Source organism: Symphodus melops (genome assembly GCF_947650265.1).
Source record: "Symphodus melops genome assembly, chromosome: 18".
Lineage (NCBI taxonomy): Eukaryota > Metazoa > Chordata > Actinopteri > Labriformes > Labridae > Symphodus > Symphodus melops.
The window spans coordinates 15141382-15158821 of NC_136708.1; the positions used below are offsets into that span (position 1 = coordinate 15141382).

General features: G+C 39.9%; 1 protein-coding gene across 6 annotated transcripts in view; it reads left to right on the top strand.

Moving 5' to 3' along the window:
- csmd3b (CUB and Sushi multiple domains 3b) overlaps nt 1–17440 on the top strand; it is a 311217-nt gene that overhangs the window by 124197 nt on the left and 169580 nt on the right. The window lies entirely within an intron of this gene.

Genomic DNA, 17440 nt, shown 5'->3' on the forward strand with positions numbered 1-17440 from the left:
TAGACAGTCTCTATATGGTGATGTTTGCAATGCGTCATTGTATTTATGCAGAGGAAGAACTCTATTGCACTTTGTGCATTTGTGTCATCCACCCCCATACAGAGTTGGTGGATGCGATCCAGAGACTTCTGATCATTGCACAACTTACTTTGAAATACAGTTCAAAGTACTGTGATCATTATTAAAATAACAGACACAAAAACAGTATCTTGAAAGAAAAGTACATAACAAGATTTGAGTCAAGTAGGTTCTTACTTCTCCTACTCTTAACATTGTAAATAATTCTTACATTAAACCCTATTATGATGTTTTAGATTTCATCATTAACAAACTTGCTGTTATGTCCTGGGTTGCTTGTACAGGCAGTCTTATAGAGAATAACCCCCACAAACAGCTGACAGCTTATCGTTTCACTTACCCAGTCCTTAAGGTTGAGTTTCAGATAGCTGTCTGGCCGGTTGCGGCTCATCGTGTCCGTCGTCTTCTAACCAGAAGGTAAGGGGTTTGACCTCCTTGGGCAAGACACTTGACTCCCAGTTCCTCCTGCTGCTTCGTCGGTGGTGTATGATTGTGTCACAAATGGGATTAGCTACTTCTGATGGTCACTTCATATAGAAACCTCTGCCATCAGAGTGTGAATAGGTGCTAATGGGTAGGTGTGGCCTGTGGTGAGAGCTAAACAAGCTCATGTACTTAAAATGACAGAAGTCAAGAAGCAAAGTGGCCTCCTAATGTGTTTTTTTCTTGGAGATTTTAGTCACAAGAACTCCAAAGATAGGAAGGATTTTATAATTGACTCTAAGAAACATGTTTTGAATCTGCAGATGGCAGCTGCAGGAGCTATATTTAAACTATAATTGAAAAACATGCAGAAAAACAGTCCCCTTGATTTGAGTGAGTTGCACGAACTGTGACTCTTCCTTCCTCCCCATATGTTATTCTACTCTTGTGACCTGAACTTGCAGAGACATAGACTTTGTGCTAGTTAATATATTGAACCTTGCCGCTCCACCTGAATGCATCCCAGTTGTAGATCTGATAAGCAACAAAGAGGCAGTCATCCAGAAGAGCAGCATCCTTTAACACACAGGAGAAAGCTCCTCGACTTCTCAGAGGGGACCTGAACATCACCCTCCTCCCAGGAGTGTGGGGGTGGATACACTATTGAACTTAGAGGACTATCAGTTTGTGGTATGTGCACTCCTTAGTAATGCAAGTACAAGGGATAAACAACAGAGATAACACCACCTGTTACGAAGAAAGAAGGAAATGAGTTGCTCACAAACAGAAGGTGTAGATCTCCAGAATCAGCCTCAGGGAAGCTGTTCTAGGAGCTCTCCTGACTGTCAGCAGCAAGGATATGATTGACTCTGTTAGTAAGGTTCAAAGTAACATACGGGAAGCTTTAATGGTACTGAACAAGACAAAGACGTCAATAGAGTGAGCCAAACGTGTGCAGTCAAACCCATAAAAAAATAAAGAATTCTTCACATTACTTCAACAGTAGAAAACAATCACATCAACAGAAACCAGTAGTTGACTCAGAGGTGAAAGCATGGAAACTGCATGAAGATCCACAAAGACCACCTGTCAATAAAGACAAAAAACAGCAGCTTATTTTCTTGCTGATTCGTATACAGACCGTATTTTTAATGTTGCCCAATTCAGCATCTTAGTGTCTTATATTTTAGAGTTAATCTACCCTTATACTACATGCACTCGGCAAAAGCAAGAGCATTATGAGCAAGTCTCACCAAGAGAGGTGGAAGACTGTCATTCCACACCGTGAATGCACTGTTGTCTTAACATGGAGAAAAGTCATTGTCATAGAGGACAGTTTTAAACACTTAACATTGGCTAATTCTACTTTTTGCATTTAACCTAAATATTTCCCAGGGCTACATGACCAAGGATGACTCATATGACTCCTTAGTTTGAATCATACCTTAATTCAAAGGGTACAGATTTTCTTACCAAGTAGAACTGATATCACATCTTTAATAAGCACTGATGATCCAGATTACATTTCCAATAGATTTTTAGATTTTGCGACTGTTTCACTCAGACTATTGAGGCAAAACAATGTGATGAAATCCAGTTTAAAGAGGTATATTCTGTCAGTCATTTTTATCTCTTAATGTATTGTTGACAATTTTATATTGCTGCCAAATGAGTTCAGTCTACGACGATAAAAAAGTGTAAAATTCCAAGTAGATAAAATTTGCTCTAAATCTTAAAGGCTCGTGGTTGAATGGTGCATGCATGTATTTCCAAATTAGCTCCATCTTTTTTTGCGTGATCACCGCCAACTACAACCAGTCTAATGTGTGCAACAATGTGCTGAAGTCTTGCATAACGTAGCTCACTGTGCTGCACTGAGTTGTAATTTTGGTTGGGTGAAGAAAGAAGGGGAGCAGAGGAGAGAGAGAGAGAGAGAGAGAGAGAGAGAGAGAGAGAGAGAGAGAGAGAGGGGGGGGGGGAAATGGCAACTTGTCACTGCTGGATTAGTAATGTCTCTGTCAGTCTGTCAGCCAGGCTAAGAGGAGCTAAGCTATTAATATGTTCACAAAAACTCACAAATACACACACCCACATACACAACTATTTACAACCTCATACACACACTCATACACAACATGCACAGCCCAACAAAAAACTCTAATATGCATGCAGAGTTGTATCCATCTGATTGTGTGTATGTGTGCGTGGTGACACCTAGAGGCACTCATACCAACCGAAATAGCATTCTATCAATTATTCAGCCACACAATCAAAGGCCTGTAATGTAGTGCTTTTAATAATATCAGTGGAAATGTATTCTCCCTCTCTAACTCTCATTTTTCTCTTTCTCTCTCTGAATCTTTCATTCTCTTCTCTTTTTCTCTGTGCACTTTTCTCTCGGTTTGAACCTTCAGTCCTTTTAATGAAGTAAAATCATTAACACAGCACACACATTCTGCTTACTCTAAGTCCAGGCTTGATTTATCTGGGAACAGTCACAATAAATAGACGTAATAGCATATGAAAATGCTCTTACTTTTTTGGACTACGTATTCATATTCATCTTTGACTTTTATTACAGAACCAGAGAAGGTGAAATTCAATAGAGCACACGTTGTTCTTTCATTGGACAACAGAATAAAGCTGCACACTCGTGAGTGCATATTCACACTCCACAATATCACAACACTACACTTTTGTACTCAACCTTACCTCTGTTTGGCTTTCTCGAAACATAGATACTCATCCCAGTGGGAGTGTGGTATTAATATTACCTTCAAGTTAATCATGAATGTTTTGGCTTCATAATGTTCTACCATTTAGCCACCTTGTCCAAAAGCTTGAAACAAACTACAAACTAGGGCTGTGTGGCATAAAGTAACTAAGAAAACCGAACTACAAATCTGTAAACAAAGCGTAAAACAATAACATAGTATTGGATTACTATTGTCAACACTGAGCTGTCTCGTTAAAAAAGTGTGGCATAAAGAGCTTCCATGATAAGAATATGACAGAGTGCAGCGACATCAAAGTGAAGCTCTTCTGTGTTCTATTTGCTTTTGTCAGAAGTCAATTTGTGTCTTAGCACAATAAGAACCATACACATCATTTCTCATGTACAATTATGTATCCAAAATTGAAACAGAAGTTGTGACCTTACTGAACTCTGAAGTCAGTATTGGACTCAGTACTTGGTATACCAGAATAGAACTTCTACTTAAAAGCAAAATGTTTGCTGCCCCATTTCTCAGGAGATCGTTTAAGAATAACACTCACTTAAATGTGGATCACGTGATGCTTCTAGACTGAGGCTTAGTCCAAACACTATCCCTAAATATCAAAGGAAACATCATCTACACACGTACAGCATTTGTTCTATTTGCACAGAATGGGCATCGAGTAATGAAGCCAATCTAACGACACTGTTCAGACCTAACAGTCTGCTTTTGTTTTCTCTGATTTATTTGTAAAAGGAGTCCTCTGTTTTTAGTTGGACCAAGACAGATCTCAAATGTAATGGGTTCTTTCTTTTTTTTAAACTTGAATCAGTATTTTGTCCATTATCATGTCGACAAACAGAAGAAAACCCATCGTAGTAATTATTCCAGATTCTGTTGTTGTGTATGTGTAGATGATAATGCTAGATGAAATAACCCAGAAGCAGAGAGTTGTCTTGGATACCAATAGTGTCATCACGAGAGGCCTCCAGAGATAATGATTGTTGAGTAATTACAATAGGCTGAGGCACATTTCACTTGACTTGACGTGTAGTAACACCTGAACCAATCTTAGAAACACAGTTTGAGATTTGTCCAGTGTTGAATGGCCACTGATGCAGCATGCTTTTATTCTGCTCAAACCTTGGTGTACAGAACTATGAATAGAGTATAATGGAAAAAAAAAAACATGCTGCACAGATACTGAATGACACAGTAATGCTGTAGATAAAGCATCTAAAGGTATACAAGTTTGATACAGAATTCATACAAGGCCCTCTAAGTGCATCTGTGTGTTTGCCTCCTCAGTTTCTGCAGAAATATTTACAAGATAGAAATATAAGGCCTCGTTGGCCTTGAGAAAATTTCCTCATGATATCACAGAGAAAGAATCATTTCATGAATATTCAGGAATGAGTTGAAGGTGTATGAGTGTGTGAGATGGGGGCGGTCAGATTGAAAGAGAGACAGTGAGAGCTTGTGTGTGAGTGTGCATTACCATGGCGCACAATGAAATGGTTGAGATGGAGAAAGAATGTGGACTTTAATAGACCCTGTGAATGCTAGTGTGTGCAGGGTGCGGAAACTGAAACTATTTTCTCAAATTGATTTCTGTATATTACCTTCAAATCACAAGATTATTAGGAGGTGAGAGGGACAACGATGTAACAAAAAAAGAGAGCTCGAGTAGAGGGGAAAGAATTGGCGTAAGAGCGAGGAGGAGAGGAAAGTCGGGGGTTATTGTTTGAATGAAAAAGTAATAATGTGCTCCGACAAAACTCAAAATTAGACTGGCCAAGAAACGGAAATGAAATCACTGTTTGTGTGTGGTTGGTTGGTTGTTTGTCTGTGCTTGTGTGTAGTCTGCATAACAGGATTTTTGGCCTCTGCTGCTTGGGAACATGTTTTGTGTGCTCGTAGGAGGAGGTGTGCAGATTATTGGTTGAGCTCACTGTACTAATTCTCCTGCAGTCTGATCCAATCTCCCTGTTGTGAGCAATAACACTGCAGTCAAAATACGTCCCAAACAAAGGCCATGGTGTAGCAGGGTTTAGCTTTAGCCTGTGCCCTTGTACAACCCTAATAGTCCAAACGTGACGTTACGCATAGATGTACAATGCATGTCAATTGAGAAATATGACTGGATGCAAATAGTGTCTGCATGTTAAACATGCTTTACTGTACCCTCAATGAAACATTTATCCCATAGAAGCATGAAGATGTGCAACATTTCTTGCAAGTTTGGAGAGCACAGTAAAGAGTTGCAGAATACCGTCGCAAACATGAACATGCACGTGCACACACACAGTAAGCATTGTCAGCTAGCTACAGGCTAATGTGAGTACTTTTGCTGCATTGGCTGTTTGTGTTAAATACAGCAGACCTCAAATCACTTCAGCCATCATTTTTGCAGGAAAGAAGAAAGGCAACAATTCACATCAAAACCCCCCGGAGTGTAGCTCAGTGACTTCCTGGCGAAAGCTTAATGGGAACCTGTAAAAACTTTTTCTCTAATGTTTCTTTGTATGCGGTCCATAACTTGCAACAACAATTTACCAACATGATAGTAAAAAAAATCTTTTTTGACTTCTGCGCTTATGCTTCCTGATCTAGCAGGCACGAGGATTATTTGTTCAGAGGGGAAGTCAAGTCTATTCAGTATATTTCAGACAGAACTGCTTAAGCAGGTCTTTAATTATGATCTTAGTTTGCACTAAAAATGTCTTTCATATGCCTTGGACCTTGCAACAGATTAGACAGTTCCACCAAAACGGGTTCCTGTGTATCTAGTATCTCAGTTGTAGGATTTACAAAATGCAGCATCACTTGGTACATGCCCCTTTTAAATGAAAAACATACGAAAAGCCTAAACCAGGGAGTTGAGTTGTCAATCAGAGATGATAGTATATACACAGCATTTCTCCTCAGCATACACTTATTGGGAATGTCTGCTGTTTTTTTTTTCAATAACATTCTGCCTGAGTCAGTACTTTAAACTCTGCTGAAGTTGGTTGTTTGACTTCCACATAAACTTTCTACGACTTCTACAAATCACTTTTCATCCGTCTGCGTGCGCGAGCGTTTGCCTTACAGTGAATATGAGTGACTCCTGCTGACAGTGTGCATGACTGTGCCTTGGTGTGTATCTGAGTGTGTGTTTTGCCCCGGGCTTACTATATTTACTGCTTGGTAAATGGTCGGATCATCATGGTACTATTGTCATCATCGTGACAGTGTACGTTTTCAGGTGGCATCATTTACTCTTTCTTCCTCTCTCCCCGCCTCGTTCACCTCTTCACTTGTGCCAGCTGTCCTCTCTTCTCGCTTTTCCTTTGTGTTACTTGTCAGGTAGAAGTGAAACGGGGGCTGTTGCACGTACAGAGATTCTTTTCTTGTTTTACCAAGGAGATGAACTCTTGTCTCACACACGTAAGGCATGTTTTTTTAGATCTTGGGTTGAGTCTTTATAACCAACAAGCTATTGTTACATAACATCTACTTTTCACCCAGTCTTTTTCTTAACTTTTCATTGTATGCCTTTATGAGAGGACAGGACAATGGGTGGAATTCAGGGAGAGCGAATGAAGAACGATATGTGGGAAAGAGGCCAGAGGGTCGCAGTTGATTGGTGGTCTGGTGGCCTGCTTAAGGACTATATGGGACGTGAGACCTAACTGCCTAATTGACCAACTTTCTGTTTAATGTTACCGTTTGATTATGTCACATGATACAGTAGGGGAGGTATAAGTTAATTCTGAAATATGAACTCACATCTTGTACATATATTATCCATATTATATTGCATAAAACAATCAAGGTAGATGTCACTCCCCCTTGTCTTTTCATGTGCTGGTCCATGAGGAGTAGAATGGGAAATGAGACCTGGTACCATGGCATGACATTTTAGCTGCCTTTGAGCTTCCCCACCTCCGTTTGGCAGCAGTGTGAATACTGTGAATGGAGCGGGACCGTTTAGCACTTTCTGTTCTCCGTGCGCTGCAGTCTCTCTGTTCAAGACTATGTAAAGATACTTCATGCTTCAAATACCGGCACAAAGAAGTCGGAGAGAGGGAGGGGGCTGCCAGTTACACATACAGTGTATTTCTGTGTCTCTCTTAGTGCATATTTGTCATGTTGTATGAGCTCGTTCAGCTGAGCTTGGACAGATTACAGTGTTTATACAGATACCATCCTACAACCCAAGACACCCTCTCTGCCGTGTTTGTACATATACCTTCTTGCAGTGCAGGAGGTTCAAACTAAGCCGTCGTATTGAATCCAACATGTTGCACAGGCACTCTGGCTGTATGGTTTGTATTTGTGTGTGAATGTGGCTTTTGGCACATGTGAACGCGCTTTCTTTTTCATATCAGCAGCATCTGATATCTCCTCTCTCCAACAATTCTCAGGAAGGTTAAACTGGTGTTTTTGTACCATAAATAACAATAGTGTGCATGACAACAAGTGGACATTTTCAACAGGTCAGTTTGGTGAACTTATCCAATTAGAATCAGGCATTAAGGGTTGGAGGCTGAAGTAAAAAAAACAAGGGTCAACGTTGCTGTGAGCTTCCGCTGCTGTTGTCATTCAACTTGTCAAAGAGGTTATATGTTGATATGTGTTGAGAATTGACACTTTTTCCACTTTTTCCACAGCAACAACAACTGAGGAGCATTCATTTAATTGCTTTATGCATCTTCTCCTCCCTCATGCCAGCGGATACTTTTTTTAAACGGCACGTCAATTTATCTGCATCGTTTCAAAACAGCATGCTTTGAAAAAGGACAAACAGATGTTTCTTACACACCTTTAAGTGATGACAGAGGCTTTATTACTAAGTGCTCCCATTGAAAAGTAGCAGCACCAGAGTGGTGCATTCGTTTGAAATCTTTCAGATATGAAGCAAAAGGAGACTTCTTCCATTCCTCAACTAGTTGGCCAACCTTTTATATTTGTATCTGTATAGTTTAACCATTTAAGTGTTTGCTTTTCACATGAATCCACTTCTTTACCACGTTAAAGGGTTTTAGCTTGAATTTGGGATTTTTAAAATCAGCATAGTTGCGATACCATCTGTCCTATCTGAAAGTTTGGCCAAAACAAGCTTAGAATTTGTACAGTGCGATGGATTATCAATAAAGTAATTTGAGTTTTTTTGACATAATAATAATATCTGATGTGCTAGATGTGTTATGCTATATGTCCTTAAAAACTTGTAAAAAAAATACATGGTGTGTGGAATTATAGTAGAAAAATAAAGAGCGTTTCGGATGCCTATCTTGTCACAGATAAAATGCAGAATTTTTTTTCTTCTTCTGACAATCATGCCTTCGCAATCAACGACTTAACGACTAATGACACTCTAAGGGTTTCTGACGAGGCTTAAAAAGAAACAGAAAAAAAGACATTGCATGTCAATTTTATGTCTATTAGTATCTAAGCATCTCCTTCTCCCTCTCTTTCCTTTACTCACATACACTTACACACCTCCTCCTGCTTCTTCATGGTCTCATTATTATCTCACTAATGGTTCCCTGTGGATGTAAAGCTCTGCTGATCCAAGCAGCTGGAGACATATACACACATACTGAACACACACACACACACACACACACACACACACACACACACACACACACACACACACACACACACACACACACACACACACACACTAAACTTTACATGCCCAGCTAGGGAGTAAAGATAATGCAGGACCATATGTTCCCACTAGTGCAAGTAATTTGACATAAATAATATAATATCTTGCTTTACATTTTGCTTCGTACACACACACACACACACACACACACGCACGTACAGACGTCCATTGTGTCCATATCTCAAATCCTTCTGGAAACGTAATTCTGCTCTTTGTGAGATGATATCCAAAAGTAAGAAAGAAGAAAATCTACAGTGTTTAAACTTTCCTCACTTTGTAGAAATATTTCATCTATAATTGATTAGTTTTACTCCAGACGGGTCGCATTTTGTACTTACAAACCCTTTCTGGATGACACCATTACAATATTGTTTTCAATTACAATAAAGATGGACTGAATTTGATTACTGAAGTGCAGCTTTTTATGTTGTTCTCAATCTGCAGTGGCTTTGAAGTGGGGCTCTTTTATTCATTTGCCAGTTACTCATTTAGTTTTAATGCGAGAATTGTGAGTTTTTTGAATTAAAGTTTTTCATTAAACAAACTGCTTTGGCATTTAATAAGCACTGAATCTATTATCATATTTCAGAACAAAGTAATCTGTGTTGACGTTTTTTTAGTGCTGATGACAGCTTCTTGCTAAACTGCAGGGAACCAAATTATTTTGACACAAAACAAACTGAATTTAATGATGCAGTACTTGTGAACAGAAGTAGCAGGTATTAAACGTGTTTGTTTTATTTATAATATAATAACAGTACATATTTATAAAGGAATATTGAAAGCCTTGAGTTCATATTAATGAAACTACCTCTCTCCAACTCTCTCTGTCTGCCTCTCTCTTAGATCAATGTACCAGTCTTGTAGTGACACTTGAAGCACTCTTATCTCTTCTCTGCAGACCTGCTCAGCTCCTGCTACCTCTCTCCACTCCTCCCCTCCACTTCTGTCTCCCCTCTTTTCCCTTCTTGTCTCCTCTCGTCTTCCTCACTCTGCACGTACTGTACCTCTCTTCATCTCTCTTATAATATTGATGCTCATGATGGGTGCTGTCTAAACTTTGGTTAAAGGTAGAGTTGGTAATTTTCTCCGGATACACTTTTTTGAGATTTTGCTTGAAATTTTCTTCAGGTCTTGACAGCAATAAGGAATTCATGTGCTCTGAAAAAGAAACAAAGAAAATCCGTCATCTGCAGCAGTTGTATACTCGGAAAACCTTCAACCAATATCGGCACTAGGTACACGTTATATATACCAATCATCCCTCCCTGTCTTCCTGCATTACCACACTCAAAGCATAAGCTGAAATCTGCTTCTGGACCAATGGTGCAAGTGAGGGGTGTGGCTTTTGTGGGAGCACCGGGGGGGTGGGGGGGTGTATAGTTTCCAAACCATGAGATCTCCCTCTCCAGACAAAGCATGCCATGTCTCCCTAAGAGCTCACTGCTATAAAACTCTAATCTTTAGCTAAACTGGGAGCATAAGCCATCACCAATACAATTGTTACTTATTTATTTAAATGTTTAGTCTCACTTATTGTAACTGTGCATATCTGATTAATGGTACGTATAGCTGAAAGCTCACCTTAGTTACAATGAAAAGGTACTCCCACTTCTGAACAGCTATAACTGACCCATCCATTGGATCCCCACCCTAACACACTGTTATGATCTGCAGCTTTAACACAACCTGTGGTGCCAAAAAAGATTCCACTAACACACTATAAATGTATTAATCCAACCTCCCTAATTTATTTATCAATATGCAAGTACTGGTGCTTGTAAGCATCACTGCTGCAAACTCACACGACATTAGCACTGGGCTGTGTGATCAACCGATTTATGGTTATTTATTTAAATGTAAGCCACCACAGATGCTGGTGCAGCAGAATTACACCTGTGGTGTGGTTGTAAACTCATTCATCTGGAGGAAACTCATGTTGGTGTTCCGAGGGTACAGAGTAGCAGAGCTGTCCGCATTCATGAGTACAAGCGGGTGATTTTTAGACTGCATGCAAGGATTTTTGTGTCGCCACAACAAAGAGAAGTCATCTTGTGCAAGTATCAAGTCTGCCACTGTATTTCCTCCTTAGACTGTAGATAAAACAATAATGTGCATGATTGCAATGATTGGTCTTACTTAGAAAGTTTACAATTTCAGAAGCATCTTACAAGCCAATGATTTCCTATGATTACAAAATAAGTTTTTTCATAGGCTAAAGAGATTAAATTCTCTTAATTACAGTTAATGTGCGTTTGAAAATGAGAAAAACGTTTAAATAGTTAAAAGGCAATTGATTTTGCTCAGACCATAAGATTGATGCCAACTTTGAAGTAACATTTTTGGAACGTGAACGTGCCAAAGCTGCCAAAAAGGGATTTTGGTCTAACTCCAAATGAGAATGTCCCTGTACCCACCTGATGTTTGTCTTTTTGTAATACAGCCTGTCCCTCTGGTGACAGTACAGCAGTCATCCTCCTTCATAAATCCCACACGGTTGGCAATGCTAGACGTCACTGTGTACACCACAACTGAATTCTTGGCAGAATAATAAGACCTGTGACAAAACAACACCATTAAAAAAGACACCTCACAACTTTTTGACGTCACACTCAAAGCACATTTGCCTGGAACCCTGGCATCTTCAATGCACTAAGATAAGTTTAATAAGTTAAGTTTAAGTTTAATTTGCATGCAATAACCTCTTGGATCCTTCAAGGGAGGTATATGCATGCATATGTATCAGTATCTTGGGAATGTATATGAAGCTTCTTTTAAATTTTAAAATTGATGTTAAAAGTCATAAACCACCAGTTCACTAAAGAGTATTATATTTTAACATTGTTAACCTCATATAATGTCTGCTTTGCATTTGACAAGTCTCAGAGTGAAAGCTGTTTCACATTTAAATTTAGAAAACCAGATTTCACATCATAACAAGTTAGCCCTACACAATTAGCAGCAACGTGAACCCACCACACCTCTGCAGCTGCTATAAGGTATATGCAGTCCTATTGTTCAACACCATTTAATATTACTTTAAACGTGTGATTCTTGCTGTTTTATAAATGCGGTCTTATTTCAAGAAAATTGCTTCCTCCATTAGAATGTGTCATTATGAAAAGGCAGCCACTGGGACAAAACAAGTACACTCAAAGTTGAGACATTTTTTACATTTTTTTAGATTTGTGTAGTTGCTTTTTTCCAATCCTTAAATCTTTCACGGAACACATACTTGGTCAGGGCACAGTTTTTGTCGGCCAATGGGAAGTTTGTGTCAGCTGTTCTTCAGTAAACAACGATGTGATTGGTTAAAAAAATGTGTTCACCAGGAGGCCTACTTTTCTTTATTAGTCTGCTGACAGTGCAACACAGCATCACCCACACAGCCAGACACTCTCATTTGGGCTCATACACTGCCAACACACGTCTCTCTCACACACACACACAAACAAACACACACACACACTTTTCTTTTGTGTTTTGAACACATGCAGACACACGTACAACATAATGCTGATTTCAGCAGGGCCTCATTTAGCCACAAAACAATTTAGGATGTTTACTGTGTGTGTGTGTGTGTGTGTGTGTGTGTGTGTGTGTGTGTGTGTGTGTGTGTGTGTGTGTGTGTGTGTGTGTGTGTGTGTGTGTGTGTGTGTGTGTGTGTGTGTGTGTGTGTGTGTGTGTGTGTGTGTGTGTGTGTGTGTGTGTGTGTGTGTGTGTGTGTGTGTGTGTGTGTGTGTGTGTGTGTGTGTGTGTACTATTATTTTGTGTAAACCTGATAATTGTGTACTTATAGTGCCCCTCCCCCCCTTTCCCCCCACCCCATAGCTCAGGATGTGGCATTGCTGATGAAATGTGAAGAAGGAGTCAAAATAGACTGGATCATTACTTGGCCTGCTCTCCATCAAGCAGCTTCATCCCAGCAGGAGGGGGGGAAGTCTTGGCTTCACATTTTAAAGCCAGATAACGCTCTCTGCATGATCAACTTTCGAGTTGTCAGTTAGTCAGCTCTATGATGGCACCAATGTTTGCTTTGTTATCTTACACAGCTGTGCACAGCTACACTGTCTGTTTATTTCATAGCATACATCCCATTTCATTCAATAAGCCCCTTGTGTTGCACTTGACCACTGGAGTGTTGGTCACATCTATAATTTCCTCGAATGCTGCAGCTGCACTGTGTGCAATCGTGGTCAAAAACACAGCAATTTGTTGTTTGAATGTCAAGCCATGCATAATCTGCCTCCAAATGCATGGCTTGTTACTTCTTCCATTCCCCGCCTTTTTATGAGGATGTGTAACATCTATTTATATTGTAACGCAGCTGGTTGCTCAACTGTTCGAGGAACTAAGTTGTACTCTTTAAGCCCTGAGGAAATGTTTGGTTTTTTTATATAAGAAAGCATGTCCAAGTGTACTATTTTGAGGTGTTTAGCAAGAATTTGCCTGTTATTAACCTCGACTTCAGCCCTTTGTTTGTCATTTTTGAAGTTGTAGGCTATTATATTATTTTGAATATTTTCCATATTATAGTTTGTATAGTACTTTAAATCAATTCAGCACTTAGACTGACAGGTAGGAAAATATGGACAAAAATGCACCTCTGATTCATCCTGCCAAAGACAAAGACATCTGACATTTATTATATCTGTGTAAGCTCAGTTTTCATCAAGCCTTCAGCATGTAGAAGTTTGTGTGCAGGTTTTTTTTTTATAACAAGCAGATTGTATGTTATAGATCCAATAGAAGAAATGTTACCATGGTAACAGAACCACCTGCACTACCTCAGGTAGCGTTTTGGAACTGCTGACCTGACTCCCTCTTCCTTTATCTCTCTCTGTCACTCGCCCCTCCCTTTATTTTTTCTTTGCTCTCTTTTTCCCCTGCTCTCTCAATTCTTTGACAGGTTAATGCTCAGCTAGCGTGTCTGGCTTATGCACACAAACACACTTGCACTTACACAGCCTGAGGTGGTGTGTAACAGGGGATTTCAAGGGGGACAGCAGGATAGACAGTTTAATCTGAGAGAGAGAGAGAGAGAGAGAGAGACAAAGAGAGAGAGTAGGAGGAAGGGGAGAAAGCAGCGGGGAGAGGGAGATGCAGAAAGGTAGAGGGAGCAGAAGAGAGACAGAGGGGGGGAAAGGTTAGGGTCAGGACATGTCTGAGAAACAGAGGGGAAGCGTCGGATGGAGAAAACTTTATTACGCTTCTCCTCCACAGAGAGAAAGGGTGAGTGAGAGGAAGCGAGTTGTCGAGATTTGGGGCGAAACTTTTTGCTTTTGTAGACATTTTACTGAGAGTACATCAAAAGACAACAGTACAGCAGGGCTCAGAGTGGAGTAATCTCTTCCTACTACAAGTTGTAATGCTGTCAGTTTATTCTTAGGGGCCCCAGGAAAGGTGCCAGTGAGGTAATAACTAAATCTGAGCTAATAAACAATATGGGCTCTAAGCTCTATCCTGTTACATGTGGGTTTGAGCCAAGAGAAGCTTAAAAGACGGATAACAACTTACAACTCAGGTTTAAAAAGAAAGTTGCTGCTGTTTGAAAAGTGAGTGAAACCTTGTAGTTAACCCTGGAGACGTTTGCTGTGTTTTTTCAATGTTTTCTGTCCATCTGCTCAGGTGTTAGAAGTGTGCGCATCAACCTGCTGCATGACAGTTGATAATGGATTTATTTAAGGCTTACTTTAATGTGCACAAAGTTGTGTGTAATCTGAGAGCAAAGCGTGTGTGTGTGTGTGTGTGTGTGTGTGTGTGTGTGTGTGTGTGTGTGTGTGTGTGTGTGTGTGTGTGTGTGTGTGTGTGTGTGTGTGTGTGTGTGTGTGTGTGTGTGTGTGTGTGTGTGTGTGTGTGTGTGTGTGTGTGTGTGTGTGTGTGTGTGTGTGTGTGTGTGTGTGTGTGCCATTTCGTGCACGTGTGTGAATTCATCAGATTTTGTCTGCAAAGATGAGGGTGTATGGGCTTATCCCAGCTTCTCTTGGGACAGCACTGATTGGCAGCTTTATCCCTGGTTGTCATGGTGATGATGATGGATGTGTTTTCAGTTACCACGGAGACCACTGTTTAGGCGTTCTATCTGCATGCATAATGTCGTTTTAGCATAAAGAGATTCTGTAGCTGACAGAAAGATGGAGAAAGAGAGACACGGAAAGGACCAGAAAATATTTTTAATGGCTGACTTTGCTACATGTATCGAGCGTAACATACATGCCCTAAATATAACCTGAAGATTCCATTTTAAACAGCACACATAACCGTAGCTAGCCGAGCTGTGGGCTGCATGCAGATAGAAGGTTGACAGACAGACAGAGGGGTCAGGGAGACAGGCAGTCGAGTGCTCAAAACAGCACACGTCCTCTGATAAAGATGAAAGGGTTGGTGCTGCGGAATTATAGAATTTTAACTATCCTCCACCTGTAGTGCTGAATTTATAACACCTTCATCTGCAGAGTTATCCTCAAGTTCTACTTTTTGTACAATGCACGCATAGGAAAAAGATCCGACCCCCCAGTGGGTTCAGAGACATGAGATGTGTTGGAATGAAGTTGCCAAGAAAAGTTACAAGCAGTTCTCAGGGCTCAGCTTTTATGACTCAGTAACAAACAGAGCAGTTTTTTTCTCCTCTTTTGAATTATTTAAAGTGTGGGATCCAGGGATTCAAGTTTTTTTGTTCCACAGTTTCCACAACTTAGATTACTGTACTAGCTGCTGTGCTGTATTGCACAATATCATTCACAGAATATCTACTTAATGCAAAAACTAAGCCTTTAAAAAAGCGTTTACTTAAACTGTGTATTAGCACATCCACAATCTTTAAAGTAAAAGGATTTTCTGGCTAGCACTTCTAAGGTATACACTTTCAAACTTAGATATTGCATTGTCTTAAACTGTGAAGACACTAACCGGTGTAACCTCCCAGCACTGAATGAAAATAGATGAACTGACATGCTACAGCATACTGACATGATTTCGTCATTTATTTTAATTTTCATACACATACATGGCTAATGCACAAACATTTACTTAGACACTCTCCCCAGGGAGCTGCCACTGCACATATATTATGTACTTGTTCAGCAGGCGTCTAGGACTACCATTCAGTTAAAATAGGCACGTTTGCAGTTTACATGCTATCTAAAAACAAACACGCATGCACAGACATACAAATATTTAGTTACATGCTAAAATGCAACCACACAAACATACAAAGAAGAAATGTAGTCGCTCCCCGTTTAAATAAAAAGGCATGTTTTCCCGTCTGCACATACACATTGGTATCATCTTTCACACACACACACACACACACACACACACACACACACACACACACATACACCCAGACATCCCCATTGGGTGTTGGTGTATGTATCAGTAGTCAACATGCATGACTGGCTCATTCACAATGCAGCAGGCAATCAGGCTGTTCACCTAAGCATGACAAGGAGATACACACCCTTTATCACACACATATTATTTGTCATACAAATACAGCAATCTGTGTTTATGAAACAAACATGACACATGATCACAATTACCCTCGCAGTCTCAGAAATGCCACTGTAGTGTAACTAATACACAGATATCACACACATGATCATCAGTGTAAATGAAAGACAAAATGTAAGGAAGCAATACTCACATGTACGCAGATGCGATTGTCTGGTAACGATGCAAACAATCCGGCTGGATTAGGGTTTCCAATGTCAGTCATTTTTCTTTACTGATCGTTGAAGACCAGCTCCAAAATGCACGTCTTTTTCTCTGCACATTTTTTATTGAAACCATTATAGCCGCACAGTAGTTACCTCAACTTTATACACTTTCAAGAAATGACTGTCCTTAATTAACGGCACTGCAAATAAAATAATACCAACAAAGATGAGCACGTCTAAGTGATTAGGGTCAAGTTGCACGCACGTCTTACTCACGATAAGTCCAGCTGCAGAAAACAATCTCTTTGCTGACGGCTCCATTTTCACATCACTTTTGTCCTCACGACTTCTTCCTCTTTTAGTAGTAATAATCAAAGTTTCGAGTTTCTATGGTGAGGGGCCTCTTTCGGTATAAAATGGTATTACATGTGACTGCAGGTAAAATTGTAAACGGCTTCTCGGTTAATACATTTTTAATTGATTCTCGATTAATTCTTCACACGGATGAAAATTGGATGAGTTCTCTTTCCTGAAAGTGACGTTTATAATGTCACGAACCTCGTTTTTTTTCTTAGCCTCAGGACAACAGAAAGAGTTGTATGCTCAATATACTAACAGAGATTTAGACAGATGCAGTTCTATCTACAATACATATATGTCGACATAAGTTGTATACTATTCCTGTACTATATTGTACCCTTACTGAAAGCTTAGAAAACATCATCTACATCCCTTATGGAACCTGCCTGGACATGGAAAATAGAATTTACTCTTAAGTTGCCAGCTGTGCTCATATGCATATGCGGTACCAATGCATGCATTACTCTTTAATTAATGTGACAATTAAAAATGAATGTTATTCTGGGATAAATGGTTTAGCCATGGAAATATGTTGACCATAG